At 49.1% G+C, this 17,081-nt stretch overlaps 1 protein-coding gene across 5 annotated transcripts in view; it reads right to left on the minus strand.

Moving 5' to 3' along the window:
- ADGRB1 (adhesion G protein-coupled receptor B1) overlaps positions 1-17,081 on the minus strand; it is a 288,143-nt gene that overhangs the window by 189,111 nt on the left and 81,951 nt on the right. The window lies entirely within an intron of this gene.

The raw sequence follows: 17,081 nt of genomic DNA on the forward strand, positions 1-17,081 counted from the left end.
CCTCCCCCCCTGCTCCCCTCCAGGTTGGAAGCAGGGAGAGCTCTCCACATGGATCTTCCCTGGGCTCCTCACCCCCCCGATGAGCATCCCACCAGCCTGTTTGAGAGCACAGCAGCAAAGCCCCCCTGGGGCCAGCACAGGAGGAAGCAAAGCGGAGGAGAAGCCGCGCGCTCCCGGCCGCCCCGGATCCCGGAGAGAAAGAAACACAACCAGCCAGTCCCTTCCCCATGACCTGAGCTCACCCCTCGGTCTCCAGGGAACCTTATGGGCTGTGACACGGGGACCAGGCTGGCAGGAGGGGATTGTGGCTTCCCGGGATGCGGAGCGCTCCAGGGGACACCGCATAGGTTCAGAGTCATCGCGGGGGTCCAGGGATTCTTCCCGCTGCCTTGATTCAATGTGACAAACTCATTTCTTCTGCAGCGTGGCTGCGCTTAACCAAATGGCAACTTCTGTCCTGGGCTGAGATGTGGCATTTGGGAGGGCAGAGCTGTGGCATTTGGGAGGGCAGAGTTGTCTCTCCCAGTGAGGCCCCACAACCACGTTGACCTAAGTTGGTCATGGTAAATGTTCTGTCCCTTCCTGCTGTCCCCCAGACTTTATGGGGTGACCCCAAAGATGAACACACAGCTTCAGACATAGGTTTGATCCTCTAACCCAGCATCCCAGACCCTTTTTATCACCCTGGCTCCGTGCTCCCACTGGAAATCACCTGGCTCTGCATAACTCTGCTGCATATGCATCACCTGTCCTTTCCCTGCTTTGGGGAGCTGTGCCCATGGGAACATGGAATGGTTTGGGTTGGAAAAGACCTTAAAGATCATCTCATTGCACCCCCTGCTGCTGCCCCAGAATGCTCCAAGCCCTGTCCAATCCGGCCTTGGACATTTCCAGGGATGGGGGCAGCCGCAGCTTCTCTGGGGAACCTGTGCCAGGGCACCACCACCCTCACAGTGAAGAAGTTCAACCTCTGGAGCACTTACAATGACAGAAATCCAGGTGTTCTTCTCTAAATGGCCTCCAAATTCCAATTTCTTTCAGAAAGCTGATGCAGCTGGTCACAGACTGAGTATCCAGCTGCCAAGTTCAGCTCTGTGAAGTCCACTCAGGTTTGGGGCCAGGTCACTCTCGTTCATTCAGAATTTCTGCTGAGCCCCAGAAAAACATCTTGGACAAAAACCCCACCACTCACACCCCCTGCTTCCAACACTGATCAGCAACAGGAGCAAAACCCTTTCCTTTAATGCCCCAAGGTGGCCAAGAGCAGCACACCAGGGACAGATTTGAGCCCTGCAGGGAAGAAAACATCGCTTTACTCCCCGAGAGAAGGGAGAGCTTTGCTTTCAGAGGAGCAAATGCCATCTGTTCCCATCGCCCACAGATCCGGCCACGCTGCGCGGCTGCGTCACTGCTCCGCCGAGCACGAGGCATCAGAGACAGGCTCCAGCAGCCAGGAATGCTCAACCCTCCTCCAGCCCGGCCAGCGGGATGCTGCCAGGACAAAACCAGCCCCTGAACACCCTCACACCTGAGCTGGCACAACGTGGGGCTGGCAGTGCCCAAAGGGTGCCCCCAGGGAGTTGCTCCAAACCTCCCTGGTGGTGCCGCATCCTAAGCAGGGAAATCTGGAAGACTCAGGAGGGGGGACTAGGGAACACACTAGATTGCAAAGCAGAGGGAAGACAGGCAGGTTTGCCTCATTGCTCCTGGCCTTGGAGCATCCCGTTGTCACCAGGAAATCCCTTTCACACCCACAGGAGGAGGCCTTCAGCAGCAAAAGAGCAGGGGAGCTCCTTTGGGATGGAAAACCACCTGTACCAGAGAGACCTGGAGTAAACAGGGCAGAGGAAAACCTGATTCCTGTGCTTCCTCCTCCAGCTGAAACCTGCTTTGTTCTGAGAGGGCTCCTGTATCCCTGTTTAATGATCCACTCTGCATTTACATTTAATTAGAGGAATGAAAGAGCCAATTAACAAGATCTACACTGAATGCAAACAAAAGGGACGGCTGGTGACTCAGCTTCAGGGGCAGAGCCAAGGGCTGGGGCTTTGCAGGCAGCTGAACCAGACCTCAGGGCAGGCTGTTGCCAGGAGGCACCGTCCTTGTGCCTCCTTTCTGACAGTTCAGGGGTTGCTCCGTGCTTTGGGCCCCCTCATGGATCCAAATTCAAATTGTTTTTCTTCCTTGCAGTTGGTTTTCATCTGGATAATGAGCAGAGTCACTCAGCACACATTGCAATATTGCTGGTGCTGACGTGGGGGAGAGGCCAAGACCTTGCTCAGAGAAAGGAGGGGAGGCCAAAGCACCCCTCTCAGGGCCAGCCCAGGATGATTTTGGCTCACCTGGATCTCAGAAATTCCCCAAAGGATACAACTCTCTGTGCACAGCTGTTGTGGGGGCTTTAACTTGCACCCCTGGCATTTATCCTACATCACCCCTCCTGTGCCAGCATAGCTATCTGTGGGTCCTCACAGCCAATCAGCCCAGGGAAGTGATTAAAAACCCTTAATTTTTTATTTTTTAAGCTACACCAGCTCCCCATCCAATGCTGCAGGTGGTGACTGCTGGAAAGGAAGGAGAGGCTTCGTGCACTGGGCTGTGTGAGCTGGTCCCAGCCCTTCCTGCAGTGTGAAAATCATGTGCAACGAGGCTGAAAATGCTTCCAGTGCTGGTCCAAACCATGTGAACAGATCCAGGTGTGTCAGCACGAGCTCCACCCTTCTCACAGGGCTGGATCTCATTAATCCCAGATGAAGAAACATCTCTGTCCTGCTGTGAGGCAGAGCTCATTGCTGAGCCCAGCTCCAAATTAAAACAGGCATGAGAAGGTGTGGATAAGGAAGATTACAGATGGAATCCTTGTAATAAGAGGTCAGGCTTGAAAGGAAGGGAGCAACAAGAGGGTGGGGAAGAGAACCCCCAGGCAGGGCCTGAGGATGATCATAAAGAGGGGGCAGCAGGAGAATAACCTGAAGGTTTGCGGAGTGTGATGTGAGAGCAAACCTCAGCAGCCATGAAAGGGGAAACCTCCCGAAGGTTTAGACTTACTGAGAGCCTCTTTTCAATTTTAATTACTGATTTCTTTGTTTGCTTTAGTGCTGTGGGAAGATACAGCTTCAGCAGTGGAGGAATACTCTGGGATGCACAGGCTTTAGTAACATTCTGCTCTTGGGCTCCAACTCTTAGGGATAGATCCCATGGAAAAACCTCTCTTGGAAAGGGGACGGAGTGGAGCAAGCAAGGGCAGGTGGCTCCAGGGCTGACCTTGGTACCCCATTTCATCCCAAAGACAATAATTTGTTAGAGCAAGTGCAAGGCTGCCCTCGAACTGAGATGTCACCCATAACCACTCCTCACCCTCCACATCCAGTTTCCTCCATAAAGATCCTGACTCCTTCCCTCTGAGGCCTATTTTGGGATAGGTCAGGGCAGGCCCACCCACCACCAACCTCCTGTGACAGCCCTTTGTTGGCTCAGAAGGGAGCTCAGGGTGACTTGCTGAGAAGTGAAAGTCTCCACTGGGGACAGCTGGAGTTACTCACTGCCTCACACGGGACGTGAGAGCCGAGTTCCTCTGCTGCTCACAGTCAGTCAGCTCAAATCAGATCTGAGAGACAGAGCTCGTGGCACAAAGAGATCAGCAAACCATTTACTGCAGTGGCTGTCCCAGATACAGTAATGAGGGTTATGATCAAACTGAGCTTGGAGAATGGCACGTCCTAGGACATACGTGCTGGCAAACGAATCCCTGTCATTACCTGATCTGCCCAAATTTGAGCTTCCCTGCCTCTCACAGTGCTGTCAGTAAAGATTTTTGAGTAGTGAGCAAGAATTTTCAGTCTGGACTCACTCCTCTTAATGGTCTCTCCAGCTCCTTTGTTGAAACACCTCCAGCTGTGCTGATGCACAAGTGAGAAGTGTGGATCCATTATCAGGGAATAACCTTGACTTGCCCACCCTTGGCTCACATCCAGAGCAGCAGCAAATGCCCCAGCCATGACCAGAGCACAAACAAGAACAGCCCAGCGTTTTCACCTCCACAAAGGGAGCATCACAGAGGTGACAGCAACTTCAGAAGATGGAATGGAGGCTTCTTCCATGAGACAAATTATCATTAAGACCAACCCACTTTTGTCCTTGCTCACTCTGGTGTATAATCAAAGCCCTTCAGGTCAGCTGAGGAGTGGACCCACCTTTGCACCTTGGCAGCAAAGGATGAACTCTGGTTCTTTCCTGATTTAGGCTGAAAAAACTCAGTATTAGGCAGACAGCAAATGGACTAATCAGTGTGATGGATAGAGGCACCCTCAGGGCATGACGTATTTTATCACTGAAAACCTACACTGGGCCACCAGAGATATTTTCTCTGTGCCACCCACCTGCCTCCCTCAATGCTGGACATTCCCTCTCTTTCCAGAGTAAATGCCAGGGTGTCATCATTTATGAGATGATTCTTCTCCTAAAAGAGAAGTAACTCCATGACCAGAGTTTAATCATACCCACCACTGGAGTATTTATTGACTATTACAACTATTTCCATCCAGTCTTGCTAAGAGCCATCATCACAGCCCATGGAGTGCTGGTGCTCAGCACTGAGCATCTGTTTGCTAAAAAATGCCAATTGCTCTCTCAAGATCTGAGTCAGAATAAAGGAAGAAAAGAATAGGAGGGTGAAAATCATGTGCAAAAATGCCTCGACTTGTTCAAGGTCATGGGCAGATGAAGGATCAGAGCTTAGGCTCTCCTACAAGATTCTGGACCCAGCATCTTTAGACCCCTCCCATCACAAGACTAAGCTAAATTGGGTGCTGAGCCCATGTCACGCAGTACAGATGACACACTCCCAATATAAAACTAATTTCAGCATGCTGCACCATAAGAAAACACCCACATGGAACGAAGTTTAACATTATTTTTCTTCTTTTTTTGGCAAGAATACATAAGTGGCAAGACCAGATGTTTCATGAATTCATGCATTCTATCGGCTTGTTTGCCTCTGATAAAAACAGAAATCCAAAGCAGAAATGTGCAATCAATATTTAAGTTTTTCAGGCCAGAAGTATTGGGCAAGGTGGCCGGTCCAGGCTTTCCCTCTGTTTTATTTTTTCAAAAACATCATCTAAAACAGAAACAACAAATTCACTTTCCAGGTACAGCCAAAGATTTCCTTCATCCCCAAACACTCACAGCCCTTAAGGGCCCTTGATTGTGGGATCATAGAATGGTTTGAGCTGGGAGGGACGTTAAAAATCACCCAGTTCCAACCCCCTGCCATGGGCAGGGACACCTTTCCCTATCCCAGGTTGCTCCAAGCCCTGTCCAGCCTGGCCTTGGACACTTCCAGTGATGAGGAGTCCACAGCTTTTTGGGACAACTTGCGCCAGAGCCTCACCACCCTCAAAGTAAAGAATTTCTTCCCAATATCTAATCTAAGTCCACCCTCCTCCAACTTAAGGCCATTCCTTCTTGACCTATCACTACAAGCCCTTGGGAAAAGTCCCTCTCCAGCTTTCTTAACAGCTGGATAATTGCAGGTCTGCCTCCATCTCTCTCCTGTGCATCCTCTAGGTGCAGCCCCCTGACCTCTGCCCGTGGCAGAACCTGAAGGGATCAATCCCTCCAAGATTCCCATTTATTTACATCCTGCTCCACAATCCTAAGAAGCCCATGGGTTGGGGAGGCCCCCTTGGCTAAATGACCCATGGCTGTCATTTCTGTGTATCTTTCTAATGTTTGTTGAAGAAACATATTAAGCTTTTTATTTCTTAGTTCCCTTCAAGAACAAACAACAGGGAAAAAAAATGTGTTGTGCCTCAGGCGGTCTTTTTTATTACCTTATATAGATTTAATGCAATAAAGTCCATTAATTAAAACATGAATATTTAAAATGGCTTTCAAGAATGGCAGCCTTATCTCACCAGAGGGAAGAAGAAAGAAGGGGGGGGGGGGGGGGGAGAAAAAAAAGTGGTAAAACACAAGAAAGGCAGGAGATAGTTCATTTTGCCAGAGGAGCATTCAATTATTTAATTGCTGAATTAATGCTTTGTCCCCAGGTGACACTGGATGTTCATTTGCAGCAGGGGGATCTGGATGGAAAAAGGTGGGGAGGGAAGGAGCGGGGGCGAAGGCGAACACTTGGAGTTTTAATTAAAATGTGAGGCAGACAAAGTTGTCATTTCTGTGAGCGCTGCCTTTGGAATTGAGGACTTCCTCAGTGGAATGGTCCTCGAAAGCAGAGCAGCCACAATTACCCACTGCACCGAGGAGCAGACAGGCACAGGCAGCTCAGCAGCACAGCACCCACCTTGGAGAGGGGCTTTGCGCCTCAAAAATGCATCTGAGGGTCTTGCTGCAATGGGAAACAGCCCCTAGGGTGGAAAACGGAGAGAGGAGTGGGAAACATGGGAGCCAGGAGTAAATTTCAATCCCTGCACGGAGTTTGTGCACAGGTACCACATCTGAGCTGGGATGTGAGGAAGGACAGAGTTGAGGAGCAGCCAAGAGTCTCCAAAACCACAACTCTCCAGTAAAAGCCCCCCCAAACCCAGTGTGAATGCTGCAGGGGTAGATGCTGCAAGATCTCCCTTTGGTAAGCCACACATCAGGGAGTGGAGAGAGCTTTGAGGAAGGGCTGGTGGTCCCTAGGAGGGGTTCAAACCACCAGTCAAGCACAAAGTGGACTTAAAGCAGATCGGAAGCATTGCAGGAGCAGAAGAAGTCTTTGCAGTCTTTCCCTAGGAGGGTGGGGCAGATGCATACATGTCCCACATTCTTTTGGGATTTGGGGACAGCTTTGGCCGAGTGCAACCTCAGAGCAAGTCCTTTCTCTGTCCCCTCAGAACACCAAACCACGGAGGTTTTCCTTTCCCACCAAGCTCTCAGGCCACCCTGGGGAATCCCTCAGTGTGCTTTGCCTCTGGGGAGACTAACAAGAACTCTACATCCCTGGGAAGGATCCCACCAGGATAAACAAAGGAAATGCACCAGGAGGCACAGAGAGGCCTCATGGCACATTTTGGGAGAAGCAAGGAAAGGCTAAAGGATGAGTCAGCCCCTTTGTTCCTGCAGTGAGTTTGCACACTCTGGGTCCCCATGGATGTTCTCCCTTGAGTGAGAAGCAGCACGACCTGGGTCTGTGTGTGAGGGGGTGTTGGGGCTTCCCATGGGGGTCTCAGCACTGGGATTTGTTCATGGGTGGGTTGGAAGAGACCTTAAAAATAATTTAGAGACCTTAAAAACTGTTTAAGGCTACCCTCCTGCCATGGGCAGAGACACCTTCCCTTCTCCCAGGTTGCTCCAAGCCCCATTCAACCTGGCCTGGAACTTTTACAGGGATGGGGCAGCCACAGCTTCTCTGGGAAACCTGTGCCAGGGTGTCATCACCCTCACAGAGAATAATTCCTTCCTAATGTCCAATCTAAATCTGCCCTGCTTAAACTTAGGACCATTCCTCCTTGTCCATTCTTGCAAAAAATCCCTCTCCAGCTCTCCTGGAGCCCCTTTAGGCACTGGAGGGGCTCTGAGGTCTCCCTGGAGCCTTCTCTTCTCCAGACTGGACATTCCCAGCTCTCCCAGCCTGGCTCCACATTCCCCTGTGTGTGCACATCCACACACCAGACCCAGCTGTGTGCCTCTGGCTCTCTCTGGACATGCATGAATGGAGATGTGCCCAGGGGCAGCTCTGTGCTTCATCTTCCCCCTTCCTTCCCTCCTCCTCATTCCTTCCTCCACCATGTATTTATTTTATTTTCCTTCTGTGCCATTTAAAGCATTTCTTTGAGTGCCCAGTGCCTGCCTTGGCTCACTGAGAGGAGTTCTGATCCAGAGAGAGAAGATGGAAGACAAACACTCTTCCACAAACCTTTGAATTTATGGCATTTCTCCAAGGCCTTCTGCTCATCCAGCCCCTTTCCAGAGAGCAGGACCCACTCCTGCTGGGGGACACAGGTCACCCAGCACATACTGGAAACCCCAAAGCTCCTCCTGTTCCTGCTCTTGGGATTTTTAAGTTTGCTTGTCATAGGTCCCTTTGCCTCCTGCAAAGCCCCAGGAGAGGAAGTGCAATTCCAAAGCCAGAAATAAGCCAGTGGGACCATGAGGAAGGAGTCCCAGGACACCTGATAAAATGCTGGCCCAGGTTTTATTTCCAGGCAGAACCCCAAGGAAAGGACATTTCTGGGCTTATCTGTCTGATTTATACTCCTCGACTACTATTTGAGGCCAGTCTCACCCCAAGGATGCTCAAGCTACGAAGTTTCTGGTGAGTATAAGCTCAGCCTGAGTGATCCCACTCACCAAAAATAGCAAATAGAGCACTTAACTGGTTTATCTGACCCACCATCCCATCCAGGCCAGAAATGCTCCAGATATCTTATGTTATATCCAGAAAAAGCCCCAGGAGGGTGCAGGTAGCAGGACAATCCCAAAGGCATTGCTGGAAAATGAAGGTCATGCAGGATTTGGATACGAGCAGCAATGAGAGGAGTTGAGTTTATCACAGGAGAGGAATATGGGACTTCACACAGTAGGAAATTTCACCCTTCCCAGTAACCGCAGAGCTGTTTTTCAGAAGGGACAATACAGTGCCTAGCTGGAGGCCAGTCCAGCAGGCTCCAGAGTGGGGATGGTTGGTCCTGGTGTTTAAAGGCTTGGAAAAGCTTCAACTTTTCTCTTCCTCTGCCCTGAAGCAAGAAAAAGGCAACAGATTGTGCCAAGACAAAACTCACACCCAACATTCCACCAGTGAAAATAGGCTGGAACATGACACTGCTGAGCTGGGACAGGGACACCAGGGCTGGCAGGAGGAAGGGGATGGGAAGGGGGGAACACTGTGGGTAAATCTGCTGAGCCAGGACAGCCACCCCTGCCCTGGCAGCAGGTGGGATTCATCGCAGCTCTCCCACAATTTCTGTTTTCTCCTTGATGATTCCTCAGCTGCCGTGGGGGTCCATGGAGGCAGCTGGCTGAACTCCCCAAAGAGGCCTCCTGAGCTCCTCCGTGGCCCAAAAGCACAGAGGCATGAAAAGCAATCTCCTTAATGACTTCTCTATGGTTACCTGGGGACTCTCCTGGTCCCTACATCTTTTCTTCTTCATCAAGTGCCCCCCCAGCAACCCAGCCATCCTCCTGAGCAGTTCCTTTGCTGCCTTCTGTTGGCCTTTCTCTTACAAACATCGCTGATCTCAAGTCACAGCATCACTTGGTTGACCCTAAAGAGGATGTTCAGAGAGCTGGAGCACCTCTCCTATGAAAACAGGCTGGGAGAGGTGGGGTTTTCCAGCCCAGAGAAGAGAAACCTCCAGGGAGACCTGGCACAGGTGAGAACTGGTGGATGCCTCATCCCCTGGAAGTGTCCAAGGCCAGGCTGGGTGGAAGTCTGAGAAATCTGGTCTAGTGGGAAATGTCCCTGCCCATGGCAGGGTGTTGGAATGTAATGATGATGTTTAACCAAACATCAAAACCAAAAAAACCAAACCAAACCATTCCATGGTTCTATGAATTCCTGCTGAGCAGGACATTAAAACGAAAGACAAACAACTAAATCCAGCAAACTAAACAAAGGAGAAAGAAAGGGTATGAAAGGGGGAGGATTTTGTGGACAGAAATTTTCATCAGTCAATTTAGTGATAATTCTGTAACTGACCCCCGCTAATAGGGTAGAAGACAAGCATTGAATAAACCCAGTTGTTAACAGCAGTCCTGGCACATCTTCCTCAGTGCTTTTTCTCCTGGGAATGGCCAGTAGCATCTTTCTAAGCACATCCAAAACAGGAATTCTGGGGCAAAAACCTCTCTGATCTGGGTCTATAGAGATTATTTAGTCCCAGCCCCAGGTTAAAGAGCATCAAGAGCAAACTGGTACCATCCAGCACTACTTCCCAGAGAAACTGGTGGATGTCCCATCCCTGGAAATGTTCAAAGCCAGGCTGGATGGGGCTTGGAGCAGCCTGGGATGGTGGAAAATCCCTGCCCATAGAAGAGGGTTGGAAAAACATACATTGAAAGTCCTCTCCAACCCAACTCGCCCTGTGATTCTGTGATCTTCAGGGACTGGGACTGTTCACAGAGACTGGAGTGTCTGGTATCTTGCTACAACAAGACAATTTTGCCTGTGGATATATTCACATGCACATCACCCCTGACTTTTGGCCACACAGGGCACCAACTTTATAGCCTTGAAGCTCAGAGCACACCTGAGCTGCTTCCTCTTCCACCTGAGCTCTGGGCTGGGCACTAATGGAGGTCCAACAGCCAACCTGAACCTGTCCTGGTCATGCCCATGGCACATGCCCTGAAGTGCCTTTGTTCCACACCTCTGCTTCTGGAGTTGTTAGGAATGGGATTCTGTTGACAGCCTTGGACACAAGTTTAATCAAGTTATGGGAAGGAGATATCAAAACTAACCTTTAATTTCATCCAGCAGGCACTTGGGACAGAGAGCTGCATATGAAGTGCACACGGACCGTGGAATAAAGCCTTCCATGTGGATGGGTTTAGTCTGGGAGAGCAGACTGAACAGGGAAATGCGGTGGAATCACTGTTCCCCTTGTCCTATCCCAGTCTCCAGTAGATCCTGAGGCAGAATCTCTGTGTAGGTCCTTTACTGATCAGTCTCGGGGTCTCAGCAAAAGCTGAGGGGCCAAAACCAAAACCTTGGTCCTTCAGAATTCAGATTCAGGAGATGAATCAGAAAAAGAGTGACAGCATCCCTGCTCCCAGCTGTTTCTCCTGTTTTCAGTGCCATGCACTGAATTTCATCATCTTTCTCTGGTTTGGGCACCTTCAGCACAAATATACCCGAATTCCTGACCCAAAACTAACAAGCAGGGAAGTGTCAGCTTCCAAATCCCAAAATCTAAACTGGCAGAGACCAGGGCATCTCCCTCTTCATCCCAACAAGGCGAAAAAGCCATGGACTTGCACCAGTAATTGCGTTCCTGCCTCAGGGCACAGGGAAGGATCAGACCCCTCAAAGTGCCCTGGAAACAGCGGGGCAAAGCAGCCACCCTGCCAGGGGAGCCCAATTTCTTCAGGAAGCTGGAGCTGCAGCTTTCACAGCCTCCAGGTCCCTTCTTTACAGCTCCTAAACACCGGGCAGATCCCAAGCCAGTAACTGTTTGTTTAATGACATGGACCACTCAAGACCTATTGAGAGCATTCAGCTTAATGAGGTGTGTGGCAATTATCGGCTCTATTGAAACTCGAGCCAGGGAACACAAAGAAATATATTTAAACTCAACAGATCTGCAATTCCGATGTGCTAAAGGACGTCCTTTCCCAGCCTGGCTGTCTCCCCGTGCTGAAGGATAAAATATGGGATTTCAGTATCAGATTGTTGTCTGCAAGAAGAGAGCGTGCCAAAAGGAAATTCAGCGGCTGGAGGTGACATTGGCAGAGCCACCCCAGAGGCACACGGTTGCTGAGTCCTCTCCGGGATGCTTGCCGAGAATCCCAAACCAGGTTTCTATCCTATTTATCCCAAGCTTGCTCCAATACTGCCCTGGGGAATGTGGGACTTGCAGGAGATAGAATCAACACCCGTAGACGCTGTCAAAAATTCACTGATTGTAAGAATGGGAAGACAACGGAAAAGAGACGAGTTACAGAGGTGTTGGTGGTGCTCTGGAAGTGTCATCGAACCTGCAGGACAAACAGAAACTCTCCAACAGCATTTTTAGTGTTAGAGAATCAAGGCATTATTTTATTCTGGCCAGGATGTTGTTCTGGGAGGATGTGCAACAGAAATCATTTCATCCACACATTGCCCGGGTTGTGCAGAGAAAATCATTCCATCACATATGAGCTTTACTAGATTTTTCACATATTTTACACAGTCAAAACCCAGAGAATTACATTGTTCATTTTTCATTTCATTGTTCAATGTTCATTGGTCCCAAGTAGGGCAGTTCTTACTATTTGGGTTCAAGGGAGTTCAGGCACCACAGAGGTGAATCAAGCACCTAAAAATCTCCGTGGGCCCAGTTCCTCTCATTAAAAAAAAAAAAAAAAAAGTTTTCAATTTTTCAGCCTGCTCTCATTACCTAAATACACCAGATATTCAAGGTGGGTGGTGAAAAGGGCCACATATTTAGGATAGGTGGTGAAAATGGACAGGAATGCCTCTGTGCCCTCTCCCTGTGAGGTGTCAGCACCATCATCCTCATTTTTCTGCAGTTATAGATGGAAAACTGCTCTGGAGATGTGGTGATTTTGACCCTGATGTCAGTGTTTCCCTGCACCCTAATTTCACCTTGTACTCCCATGCAGAACATTTTGCGGTGAACTGCTGTGGAACCTGAACACGAGAGGATGTTAAAAATTTGAAAATTTAAAAAAAGAGAGAGAGAGAGAAAAGGGAAACTGAAAAACTAAGCCTTTCACCAGGCCGCCACTCATTAAATTACCCATAAAAGTCCCCGTCGCAATAATGGGAGTAGTTGCCTGTGAAACTCCCTGGGCAACTGGATGTAAATTCCACCTTTACTCTCCCTGGGACAGCGACAGCGCATTGAGCCGGTAATTGCTGATGTTTCTGCATTGTGATCATGTCCACAAGCTGTTGGGTTCACAATGGAACTGATCGCTTTACTTTGCTCGTTTTTCTCCATCCCGTCTCTGTACAGACACAGGCAGGGATGGATTGAGCGCCGAAAGCAGCCGGGACAGGGGGAATTTCTGCCCTGTCACTTCATAGAGGCGCTCTGTGATCATGCTTAATTCTCCCTGGGATCCCGTGAGGCACCAGGGGAGGTGTGGGCTGAACATTAGGAAGGATTTTTTCACTGAGAGTGTGGTCAAAAATCAGAAGAGGCTTTTTAGAGAGGTGGTTGATGTCCCATCCCTGCCAGTGCTTAAGAAGTATTTGGACAATGCCTTTAATTAAACTTTAGGTCAGGCAGTGGGACTAGATAATCACTGCAGGTACTTTCCAACTGAAAACTATTCTATTCTATTCTATTCTATTCTATTCTATTCTATTCTATTCTGTTCTGTTCTGTTCTGTTCTGTTCTGTTCTGTTCCGTTCCGTTCCGTTCCGTTCCATGTGTAAGGACTTTGATGATCCCAGCGGAGAACAGTGGGGCAGGCAGGGCTTGTAGAGATCACAGAGATCTGAGTGTTTAAACTCCCCCTTTCCAGCCCCCAGGGAGGAGTTCCCCATATTTGCCTTACCCACAAAACATCGTGAACCACAGGCAAGAGGGACATTCCCAGCAGGATCTGCCCATATGGGTCCAGTGGGGATCCACTGCAGGTGACAAGGTGACATCTTTGCCACGTGCCAGGCTCTAAACCTCCTCCTCCAGGAGCTGGGAAGGATTATCAGGCCTTGCTCTCAGCTGCTGAGATTTGGACTTAAGCTGAGGGGACATCAGGTAAAACCTCCAATGACTTCAGCAGTTTACACAGGAAAATTTTACACACGAGGAGAAGTCAGGGCTTCCTTGCCCCGTGTTTTGCTGTCCATCTCTCACCACATCCAAGCTCTGCTCTCAGTGATGTCCAGGGACATCACAGGTGGATAAGTGAGGAGCTGGAATGCAGCACACCTTCCTGAGAGGCAGTGAAAATGCACTCACCCAAGTCCCTTTGCCATTTGGTTGGCAAATCCAACACCGAGGCAAAGCCAAACACTTCTGTCTGCAAGCTCAGCTGCTCCAGCCAGGGGGATTCTTCCTGGAGGAACAGCGTGTGTCATAAGGAGCTGAAGATGTCAAGGAGAGGTTTGAGATCTGCCCCTGGGCAATTACTCACAGCTCTTTATCAGTCTCTGGAGCTTTCATGGCCACTAAAGCTCATCTCAAACATAGGAAATGACTTAACAAGTTATTCCTGCACTTGGTGAGACTGGGGATACAAGGGGAGGGGAGCTGTGCCACCCAAGATGATTCCTGCGGCAGAGAAGGTGGAATTTGATTAATTTCTGTGTCTCTGGTTCCTCTTCCACACCATGGACCCCATTCAGGAGCCACTCAGCCACAAATCCAGGCAGAAGCTCAGCCCTGCTGAGGAGGCCAAAGCAGGTTTTGACCAAAGAACACGCCAAGCATGTAGCAGAACTTCCCAACAAGAGAGATTTAGAGGGTGTGTCCTGCAGTGAGATTTGTGGAGTCCAGCAGAGGGTGAGATGGAGCTTGTTCATGGACCTCTCCAAACAGAGATCAGACACTCTGAGACATCCTAATCGAGGTGACAGAGGGTGGAAAAGCACATAAAAGTGGAAGATGAAACACCACTAACAAAACAGAAGTGGTGAGCACTGGGAGGAAGGGGGATTTGATTTTGTTCAGAGCAACGGGGACAGCAAAAAAATGGAAAAATTCAGCAGGAAATGCAGGAAAATCCCCAGCACTTCAGTCTAGCATCATTGTGTTTCAGTTATCTATTCATTATAAAAACCCCTCCAGCCCTGGAGCCACCTGATTTATCAAGAAGCAAATAATATATTTCGGAGGCATTTTGGCCTTGTTTTGCAGTCAGCATCCTGGATCCCTCCAAGGTGGGCACGTGAAGAACAGAAGGACCAGAGAATGATGTTTATCTCTTTAGGCCACCAAAATGTGACAGCACCGCAATGGTCTTCCAGAAACAGCTCACACTGAGACAAGACTAATTAGACATTCATTAAGTGCCTAACTCAGCACAGCACTTAAGCACACATTTAACCTTCTCTCATTACAGGGTCACATCATCATCCCTGTTAAAGCTCCAGCTCCAATTACAGAAGTCAGCTCACATTTGGGAGGGCCCACCAGCATTTTCAGACTGTGAAGAACCAATGCCCAGCATTTCAGGAGGTTTTCCCTTCTTCACTCTCCTGTGCTTGCACCCCAAACCTATTCCAGGAATGCCAACTTGCATCCCAAAAAAGTGAACTTACATCTAAACATCAGGACCTACAAACAAACCTCTGCCTTCTTCCCACATTTCCTGAGTCAGCCATGGGAGATCTGACAATGGTCAAAAATAGTTCCCATGTTGAATTGTCTTCTCCTGGAAAACATTCCCCGTTCAAGCCTTCCCAGAGTAGCAGCTGGAGGCAGCTGCCCAAGACCTCAGAGCATGTCTTGGTGATCACCAAGACAAGCTCCACGTGCAGCAAGACCAAAATATCTGAGGGATAACCTGAGGGATTCTTCTGCAACCCACCACTGCCTGCTGTACCCTCTGCAACATCTGTGTGGGACAGTGAGTGCAAAGAGAGTCTCACTAAACCTGGAAAACAAATCTGGAGCAGTTTCTCCTTCCTCCAGACACTGAAGAACAGATGTTCTACATAAGACAGGGTCACTTTGGCAGAGTTCCTTTGTGAAGTCCCTCAATAAACGATCATAAACTTCCCTGTGCATCCGAGCCAGGTGTAAAATCACTGGCCGTGAGTGAAAACGGGCTGTCAGTTACGTTTTCTTGAGAGTCCCTGGAGTTCTGGAGCAACGGGATCCTCTTGGAGTGAAGCTTTTCACAGGGACCTCACCCACAGACCATGAGCCAAAGCACATCTCATTGTAGATTTGCTCCCATCCATTTGCCTTGGACACAACCAAGGGATAAAAAGGCACATTAGGGAAAGTCAGGTTTCGTATTTCAGGATGGTATCTGGGCATCTGGCAATTCACAGGATGGTTTGAGTTGGAAGGGACCCCACGGATCATCTCATTCCAACTCCCTGCAACGGGCAGGGAGCCTTCCACATTCCTTCTTGTGCCTTTAAAGTCATCAGAGTAGATTAGTACAACTCACACATCTCCACTTGTTCCAAGATGAAAGTGTTAAGACAGGCCCAGAAACAACAAATGACTCAGAAAGCAGCAGGGAGGGAAAAATAGCAATGATAATAAAAACCAGAGAAAAAAAAAAAAAAAAAGCTTGTTGGGGAAAAAAAATGCTACAAATACAATCAGAACGGCAATGATTGCAATAACGAGCATCAGCACTTGGAAATCAGGAACCCTATCAAAATATTCCACCCACAAAATGCTGTTAAGGGACTGCTGACTCCCTGTCCAAATTGGATCTCGCCTCCATCTTCCTGATCAAGCCTTTGCATAAATCAAAACAGACACAGTGACAGACAGAGCAGCACATGGAGAGCCCGGGCACCCTGCAAGCATCGTTTCTGTGTGGATGGCATCCCACCAGCCAAGATGATAATTCCCTGTCTCCAATATGGAGCAGATGTGAGCAGCCAGCAGAAAAATTATCTACACTCTACAAATATTTGACACCCAAAAAGGATTTTGATTCAGCCACCCTTGAGCCTCTTTCATATTTACTCCGTGGGAACATTCAGGCACTCGAGCTGGACTAGGAGAGATCCCTACAAAAGCCAATATTAAGCTTGGCTGCTTCAGGATTTGCTGAAAATCTTATTTCAAATTTCACCTTTGGTTGCAGTGAGAAAGGTCACACTGCTTGGGTGGAATGCATAAATCACCCAATCAGCAAATTCCAGGCATGACACATGACTGAACTCCGAGGAGGCTCCTCAGGAGCTGTTCACACAGGAGAAAAGGGCATTGCAAGGAAAAACAAAACAAAACAAAGACAAAACCAAACAAACCAAAAAAAAAAAAAAAACACCAAAAAACCCCCCAATCCAAATCTGGAGAGTCTTGTGCTCATGGCCTGGGAGGGAGGCACAACTGAAGAACTAATTTGCAGGATTTATGGCTCGGCTGTGCCTTCATGTATTGATTCACAGATCAGTGAGAAACAAAATCTCCCCCAAAATACACTGACGAAAGCATGAGTACCTGGTCATATCCTAATCTCTCAGCTAATGCCAGGCTGCAGTCTGCAGGAAAATCACTCTGCACAGCCTGAATCTGTGCCTGGTCACCTCCTCCTTCCTACTGCAAAAGCAAATCTAGCCTCTTCCCCTCAACACTAGAAATCCCACCCTCAACAGGGGTGACAAAGTCAGGCACGATCCCCAAATTCCTGACCCAGACAGATGTCAGCTTTCTGCTGGTGGCAGAGGACTTTTCAGTCCAGCACCTGAAGAAGATGAGACCTTGGGGCAAGGGTCTGAGACTCACCGAACTGCAGGCTCCATTCCCTGCCACCTGGATTCCTATTCAGC

This window comes from Chamaea fasciata, unplaced genomic scaffold (assembly GCF_029207755.1).
Source record: "Chamaea fasciata isolate MVZ Bird 193981 ecotype frontalis unplaced genomic scaffold, bChaFas1.0.hap1 SCAF_1, whole genome shotgun sequence".
Lineage (NCBI taxonomy): Eukaryota > Metazoa > Chordata > Aves > Passeriformes > Sylviidae > Chamaea > Chamaea fasciata.